At 43.0% G+C, this 9,118-nt stretch overlaps 1 long non-coding RNA gene across 1 annotated transcript; it reads right to left on the reverse strand.

Moving 5' to 3' along the window:
* Nucleotides 1–346: 346 nt before the first annotated feature.
* Nucleotides 347–6,847, reverse strand: LOC138835077 (uncharacterized). Its single transcript, XR_011374418.1, has 3 exons — nt 6,641–6,847; nt 4,431–4,564; nt 347–409 (listed from the first exon to the last, which is right to left on the reverse strand). It is a non-coding gene; the product is annotated as an uncharacterized lncRNA (long non-coding RNA).
* Between the last annotated feature and the right edge of the window lie 2,271 nt (nt 6,848–9,118).

Below are 9,118 nucleotides of genomic sequence, written 5' to 3' on the forward strand. Positions count from 1 at the left end.
CCTTAATAAATTGGTTTTTCTAAATGTATGAATTAATGTCATCCATTTTTTGGCAACTCTGTCTAGATTATTCACATTAACATAGTGTTATAACTCTCTTGAAAGAATATCTAGACAAATAGAATGCCAGAATCATTTGTGAATTTTTCAATTAATCCCTCTACTTAAAAATAATTTTGTAGTATACTATAGAATATGAAATTACAAACAAAACCAAAAAATATATTTTAAATCTAAATTCTAATTTAACAAGGTCTACAAAGTCCTACATTAGATGAACTTTGCTATTTCTCCAGATTTAAGCTTTTGTAATACTTCAACATTAATTTGGAATCCAACAGAATGAGGCTTACTTACTTTTGCAAATTTTTGGATGGGAATCATGAGCTATTTTTCATCTAGGAATGTTCTGTAATGATGAGAGCATTTAAAACACAAGTGAGGATATATATGAGTTGCATTCAATAGGAAACTTGACTTCTCAAATCATAATGACAAAATTAGCCCAAACTTCCAACTGTGTATTCCATTTTTGTTGTTTGGTTTGTTTTACTGAGACAAAATTATTCTACCTGGTCCAGGGAAGGTACCGTTATGTAATTCCACTCTCTATTCTCCTGTTTGAGTGCTATAATTCCAAGCTTGTAGCACTTTGCCCTGCCATAGTTTGTTTATTTAATCTAGAAACAGACTAGCAATTCTGAACTTCTCCTATGATCTTATCCACTAGACTGAATGCTCAGACTGTTTATGTACTATTTTCAAAGATGTTTTAACATTTGACACAGGATATGAACATTTTCAGATGCACCTGCAGGGTTCCCTGACTCATTCTACCATGGATCTTATAATAATAATGATTACTTGACTCTCTTACTATCTCTGTCCCTACCTATGTAATATTCTCAAATTCTGGGGGAAAGATCACTTGAAGGCTTTCTAATATTTAAAATTATCATTTGATTCTAATCTTACTCAGGACTTATTTTCTATTGTTTTCTAACTTTTCTACATATTCTAAGAGTTGTTTCATTTGTGTCTTTTTGTGTGCACCTATAAGTGCCTCTGTGTGTATGTGTATGTTCGAATGTATGTATGCAAAAACCTAAAGCTCTTATTCAGCAATGTTGCTCTTGACTGGTATTCCAGCTTTTGGCTGATTAATTATAGGTAGTGTCTCAAAGCCTATGCTGTCCAAGCTAAATGCAAATTGAACTTCCCAGACTCCTTTACATTCTTAGGTTTTATTTTTCCAGGAGTATCAACTTTTAAACTTCAAACACTTTTGTGAGTGTAAAGTCTAACGTGTAGCCCAGATTTTTAACTCAAGAATTCATATAAAGATAGATGAACATATACATTACATATCCTGAGTGTACACTGTTAGAAATGTGATCCTAAACCAAGTTGTTGTGAAATCTGAGGATTGGGGTTTAAAGCCAGCACGGGTAGGAAAGTCCTGGAGACTCTTTTCTCCAATAATTACTAGAAAATTGGAAGTGGCACTGTGGCTCAAGTGGAAGAGCACTAGCCTTGAGCTGAAGAGCTGAGGGACAGCAACCTGTCCTATATTTCAAGGGCCACAAACAACAAAAACAACAACAAAAAGAATATAAGAAAAGGAAAGAATAAGAAATGTGATCTTAGCCACCAGGTTCATTGCTGGTATAATTCCTGTTCTCTCAAGATGGATTCTTTTTTTCCAGTTACATCTACTCTCCTATATCTGACTTGCATTGGAAACAGAATCATTCTTCCATTCTCCTTTTTGCACATTTACGTGATTAGCAAGCATAATTTAGAAAGGCAGTGGCCTCATGCTTCATGTTCCACATAGGAGTAATGCTTTCTCTATATTATTCCCATAAATCTACATATTGGATTTGGCTTTATTTTTCAATATTTTATTTATTTTTTTATTTGTTTATTTATTTATTTTTCTATATTTTATTGAACACTTGTACATAAACACAGAACTTCTTTTTCTCCTATAGTTGCTATTGTTTCTCTTACTCTTAACTCATGTACACTTGGGAAATTAATGTACAGCACATAGACTCACAAAAATGATCTGAAAACCTTCTTCCCATTTATAATTCATCTTAATTGACAGAACACATAGGAAGTTTGAACAAAATGTTCTCATGGATAATGTATTTATAAGCAATTTAAATTTCATTTCTCTTTACTAAGTTGTCTCTGAAACACGTGTTACCTCATGGCCAAAAGTATCCTTGTGCTATTTCAATGAAGCCAGAAAACATTCATTTATTTCTGGAGCAGCACCATAGATTGTTACTGGAAGTAAGTGGAAGTAACTGTTACTGGATGTGGAAACTGATCCTAGGAGAGGAATTGAATATAGTGAAATGACAAATTCAAGTTAACTATTGCTTTCCTTTTTACTATATAAGAAAAGGATCCTAGGCTGGAAGGAAACTCTGTCCCTGACTTTTGTGAGTGTGTCCTTTACTCATATAAAACTTGTCTGTGAACTTCTGGTTGAGAGTATAAGGAAACAATATGTCATTTGAAGGCCAGTATAGAACAAAAGGAAGTCACTTTATTTTAAAAATGTTCTATTGCAAAGAAGCAAAGATATGGAGGTTTTGAAGTGTCTTATGGATGGATGTTTCACTCCTGAGATGATTCTCTTGTTGCAGGAATCAGTTATCAATTCCTTTAGTCAAGTCCTGAGTTTTATATAGCAATAAGGATTCCAAAAAAGCAGGATCCAGTGAGTATGATCAGCAAAAGCAGCCTATTTTCGGACCACCACTATTTTAAAGAGAGTCCGAAAGAAATACCCAGGGTTTGTTTTGTTTCCTTGTTTATTTAGTTTGTGCTGGTTCTGGGGCTTGAACTTAGAGACTGGCCCCTGTCCCTGAACAGTTGTCTTTCTTTCCAAAGTGGCCCAAACCAATACTCCGATGCTTGAGCCAAACCTCCACTTCTGGCTTTTTTGGTGTTTAATTACAGATAAGTGTTTGACAGACTCTCTTGCCTGGGTTGGCTTTGAACTAAGACAGTAAGAAATCTAAGTGACCTCAACTGTATGTACTTCTCTTTTGAACCAAGAAATATTAGATGAAGTTTATTATAAAGTTACTATTTGACAATTTTTAAAAAAGAGAATATGTTTAGCAAAGAAGCCATAACAAATAACTCAGCAAAAGTAGGTGCACTACTAAATCATTTGGGAAGATTACTATTGACTTCATCATTCCTTTGAGGGAAACTTAAAGCCATATTTGTAATTTTTTGTTGGTTGTGATTATTGAATATTGATCCTGGGCATTGTCTCTCAGCTTTTCAGCACAAATTGAGCACTCTACCTCTTTAGCTACAGCACCACTTCCGAGTTTCTGGAGTTAATTGAAGGTAAGTGTTTCATGGACTTTCCTGACCAGGCTGGCTTTGAACCACAATCCTCTGGTCTCAACCTCCTCAGTAGCTAGGATTACAGACATGAACCACCAACACCCGGCTCATATTTGCATTTATGTGCACTTAATGTCACTATGTAGACAAAGAATGTAAATCTGAACCAAATGATGTGACATTGAAGCTTGTCAGAATGATTGAGTTAGCAATAAATATGTCCTCCTTTCCCATTTTGTTACATTAATGACCCATGAGCCATGGGACTCTTACATTAGCATCCTCTTTCATCTTTGTAGGTGTATTTAGTATCAGAAAATGTTCACAGAGAAATATAGAAAGACAGATTTTTAGAAAGCAAAGTAGATCAGGTATGAAAGAACAGCATAGAAGGAGGTACATTTATCACACAGAGATTAAGAACTAGCCTAGGAGATTTTGAATGTTAAAGGGCAATGAGGAATAAGCCTAGCTGATAACTAGTTCTTCAATATCCAAAAATGGTATCCTAGAACGGTTTCTGCTATACCTTAGTTACTATCATTTTTTCTTTCCATCTGGAGTTATTCCTTCTCTTCTGTCACAACTGTTAATTAGCCTCTGCCCTTTTGGTGCGATGACTTGCCAAAAGAGTTTCCAAATCTCACTTAGACTGTTGTTGTTGTTGTTGCTGTTGTTGTTTTGGCAGTCCTCGAGCTAAAACTCAGCCCTTGGGAATTATTCCTCAGATTTTTTTTTCCTCAAGGCTAACCATCCACCATTTGAGGCACAGGACCACTTCCAGTGTTTCCTTTTCAATTTATGTGGTACTGAGGAATTGAACCCAGGGTTTCATGCATGCTAGGCAATCACCATACCATGAAGCCACATTCCCAGAACCCTAAATGACTTTCTTAAGATGGCATTACATTTTCATTCTGTAACTATGTATCATAATTTTAACCAGAAATTTTTGCTAGAAAAGAACATTGAACACAGTACTGAGTCCAGTAAGGCTAGTTGGGCAATGGATTACTGTCACAGTGTAGGCAGGGCACAGAGGGATTTACCTCTTGGAGCTGGTACAACAGAGTGAGCAAGACAGAGCCTGACCCACAGTCTACCTCCAGAATGAGAGGGCCACCTTGGTTCCAACCATATGGGGATGCTGGGCCACCTCCTCCAGCACCCATTGAATCAGTTCCTGAGAGAGAAAGAGAAAGAAAGTAGGTCAGAATTACACTTAAGCCAGGTGCCGGTGGCTCAGGCCTATAATCCTAAGTACAATGGAGGCTGAGATATGAAGATCGTGGTTTATAGCCAGCCCGGCAGGAACATCTGTGAAACTCTTATCTCCAAAAACCACCAGAAAACTGGAAGTGGTGCTGTGACGCAAGTGGTAGAATACTAGCTTTGAGCTGAGGAGCTTGGGGAGCTGCCCCAGGCCCAAAGTGCAAGCCCCATGACTGAAAAGAAGTGGACTTCCCACCACAAGAAGTGGACTGAATAGCGCCCATTGTCCTAAGGAGCATGGCAGAGAAGTCAGGCCGAGCTTCCTGTCAGCTAGGAGTCATTAGTAGGTCACCTGGCTTCTCTGTGCCTCAGTTTCCCCAGCTTCAAAAGTGAACAAAATGAAGGATCCTGTTACGCATGGGGATAGGGTAATAAAGAGAGCCATGTTTTGTTTCATAATCCTATACCTGTTTCACCATTAATAACACACACCATCTGAGATCTTTCTGGGAATCTTCCTCTCATATGGTCACAGAATTGCCAAGAAAAGGATCAGATGGCCCCTCCCTCTGTGCCTGTCCCTGTTCCAGATATCCCTCTGTATTAATCCTTTGTTTCCTCAACTGTACCATGAGGAGATTGAAGTCCAATGGTTGAGGCCCAACCCAGAGCTTCACCTCTGGTCAAGAATCGGCTGCTGTGGACTTTGTTTGGGACAATCCATCTAAACTAATGACTGAGCGTGGTGCTACATGTCTACCATCCCAACTACAGAAGACCGGGCCTGGTGGCTCATGCCTGTCACAGATAGGAGGACCATGATCCAGCCCAGCATGAGCATATATTACTTCTCCATCTCAGAAATGCCCAAGACAGAAATGCTTGACTCGCATGGTAGAAGACCTGACTGGCAAGCCTAAGGTCTTAAGGTCTAACCCTAAAATACCAAAAAGAACCAGAATCCCAGTGCCAGAGGCTCATGCCTATAATCCTAGATACTCAGGAGGCTGAGATATGAAGATCACAGCTCAAGATTTAAGATAGGGTTGGACTCGCCCATCAGACATCATGATGAGAAGACCCAGAGTCTGACCTATGATGTTGCACTCCATACTAGCAGAACTCGTATCCTTACTAAGTGTTGGTCATGGTCTCTGTCCCCTTGGGAAGCCATCCCCTGCAGGCCAGACTCCCAGGTCCTCCAAATATCCCACTGCCACCAATCAGGCTCAAGGGAGTACCCAGCCCCATTGCACACAGATCCCTTGTTCTTGTAATTTAACAGTGCTGGGTCCCCTTCAAGCCTCTCACCTTTCCAGGCCCCCAGACCTCAGCTGTGAAGCCCATACCTGCCTCAAAGATAGCAGGTAGAAGTTACCAAAGCATTCTGCCTCCTTGTTACAACCCAATTCTACACACACACACACACACACACACACACACACACACACATCCAGACCGGTGACAGAAGACTCATCCATGCAGCACCTGCAATTTGCCAACTGATCACTCACCTGAGCACAGTCAGGCTGTACAAGGAAAAAGATTATCTCTCTCTCTCTCTGTCTCTCTATGTTTCTCTCTATGTGTTTCTCTGTCTTCAGGGGAAACGTTGACCGAACACAGAACACAAGAGCTCACACAGGAAGGGTGTCTATATTCTGCATCCAACACCTCCAATCCCCAGAAAAAAAGAAAAAGACCCCAGAAGGCAGGTGTAGACATGCTCCTCCCTACCTCTGACTAAAGCCACCAGGTTTTCACCAGGGAGAGGAGGGGTGAAGATGTGCGGCAGTGTGGCTCCCACTACTCCAGGCCAAGGGATCTGTGGCGCCCACTCCTCACCCAACCATATATCTCCTGGTTTCCTGGGACACTAGCCTCTGGGGATGGGGGTGAGATCCTCGGGTCAACACCCACCCCTACCCCTGGGGCACATTTGTGGCATGGCGTAGGCCAGACTGTGGGGCACAGGGGAGGCGCGGGTCCAGGTCAGAGAGGAGGTGATATGGGGTGCAGGGTGCAGGGATGTGTGGCAGCCACTCACATGTGTTGCTGGCAGAAGCTGTTGGGAGCTGCTACAGGTGGGGCAAGCAGCAATGGCAGAGGCATGACACACGCTCAGGCCCTGAGCAGAGGACAGGGGAGCCAGGACCAGGTCAGGGCAGCAAGCTGGCTCGTGGCACACCCTTGCACCATTGCCTGAGGAAACCATGGGTCTGAGCCCACAGCACCAGGTTTGAAATGCTGCTCCATGGGGAAGGGGGGGAGGGGGCCAGAGTTCAGGCAGGCACATGATGGGCCTGAGGAAGCCCTTTCCTCCTAGGCCTCGAGTATTTTACTCAGCCACCTCTACCTTTCTCAACTGCTGGTAGTGGTGTCAACAAACAGAGGGAATCATGGTGCTACTGGTCGGCATGGAATGTGGGTGTGGCCACCATTCTTGTATCCCATTGGTCAGAAAGAACCATGAAACAATGGGGGTGTGGCTGGAATCGTGTGATGCAGGCAGAATGGGAGGAGTCAAAATGACGCAGCCCATTTCCCAGGGAACTCTGTCCATGCCAGTTGGGCACAAGAGGGTGACCTGCTTTAGCCGAATGGCTGCACAGATTGTTGTCTATGTCTGTTTGTTCCCAGACCTTGAACTCAGGATCTGGGCACAATCTGTGAGTTGCTTTTGATCAAAGCTAGCTCTCTACCACTGGATCCACATGGCTTTACTTCTGGCTTTGTTGGCACTAGTTCAACAGGAGTCTCAAGGGCTTTCCTGTCTAGGGTGACTTTGACCATGATCCTCCTTTCACAACCTTGTAAGTTTTAAGGAAGACTGCTGAGAGCCACTGATGCCTGGCTAATCATTGGTTTTGCTGATGTTCTTGGACAGACCTGTGAGTTCCCTATCCTCAGGTTGAAGTGGTAGGAGCTGGAGCCCACAGTTTGAATCCTGGTCCTACCACCAACAAATGGCAGGAGATCCTATGAAACTCATTCCTATTCATATGACTACCAAAGGAATGTGATGTATATCATGATTAAATGGGCAGTACTTGAATGATTTGAGGATAAAACTATACGCAATTACATTATAGGACACTGGTCGATATTAATTAATACTTTATGAAGCATTTAAACAATCACATTCATTAAATGGAGGCCAAATGAAATACCTATGAATTGGGCATCACATAGCATGGAGATGCTATTTTTTCTCCTGCTAGGACTGGAATTTGAACTGGTGGCCTAGGTATCCCTGCTGTTGCACTGTGTAGAAAGGGGAAACTTGTCGCTACCGCCTCGACCACCAAGGAAGACGCGACACCGAACTCCTCTCTGCAGTTTATTCAGGACCTTTGAGCAATCTTCTGACCCAACCCCGGGGAGAATTCCCCACAGCCTTAAGTACCCGCTGGGTAGCCAACCCTGATACACCACGTGGGAACCACCAATAGGTTCAGGTGCACGGAAGCAAGCCAGATTCTTTGCCTTAGCCATATAAGGAGTTGTTTACCACAGAGAGCACTCGCCATCGGGAAGGCGGAGGGCGGAAGCCAGCACCATCTTCCAGGTGCGGCCTCTCGCAGCTCTCTACAGTTCCCCCTTTTTTGTTTAAAGAACACAGATGAGAACAGAGGTCTGATCCCTGTTGTGCAATGCAAGGACTGCATACAAGCCTTCTCCCAGAGGGTACCTTCTCTAGGGATGATTCAGCCTGTCCATTGATTCGTTTTTCACAAGGACGGGAAAAGGCGACTCGAACCCGTGTGCAATCAAACATGCTCTCCTCGAGGGCAAAACTCATGCTTCTCGACTGCAATACTTTGGCATTGCAATCTGTGTTCATTGTTTTAGGGTGGCAAGCCATGCTTGGGGGGACTGACCTGCTCCAATGGTTGTAAAGGCTTGGATAATCATGGCTGCACTGCGACACTGAGAACCTCTAATTTGGCAAATGCACCACAGACATATCAAGGAGGCTAACACCAGGAGGCCTGTCAGGGCTCCCAAAGCCGCCCACTCCTTAAGATGTTTCATAGCAGTGGAGATCCATGAAGATAACCCCTCCGCCAATCCGGCATCCACTCGTGTCGAGTTCACCGTGACGATGGCAACCCTGAGCTGTTCCATCAGGCTGTCGAACTCCCCAGTTCAATTACCTAAAAGATAACTAGACAACTGTTTAGACAAATTTGCAGTGTTTTTTGAATAGGTTTTTTCCTGGGCCTGAACTCTGGGCCTGGCACTGTCCCTCAGCTCTTCAGCTCAAGGCTAGCGCTCTACCACTTGAGCCACAGCGTCACTTCTGGCTTTTTCTTTTTGCTTATGTGGTGCTGAGGAATCAAACCCAGGGCCTCAGGCAGGCAAGGCAAGCGCTCTACCACTGAGCCACCTTCTCAGCCCCTTCTGGGTTAATTGCACCACAGCAGCAACTAATCCAGCATTAGTTAGTGGTCCGCCCAGCTCTGTGCAAACTTTCATCCATGCTTCTAGTCCCTTATTCTTATATAGGGTTATGGCAGCTCTG

This window comes from Dipodomys merriami, unplaced genomic scaffold (assembly GCF_024711535.1).
Source record: "Dipodomys merriami isolate MVZ:Mamm:240054 unplaced genomic scaffold, mDipMer1.0.p SCAF_227, whole genome shotgun sequence".
Classification (NCBI taxonomy): domain Eukaryota; kingdom Metazoa; phylum Chordata; class Mammalia; order Rodentia; family Heteromyidae; genus Dipodomys; species Dipodomys merriami.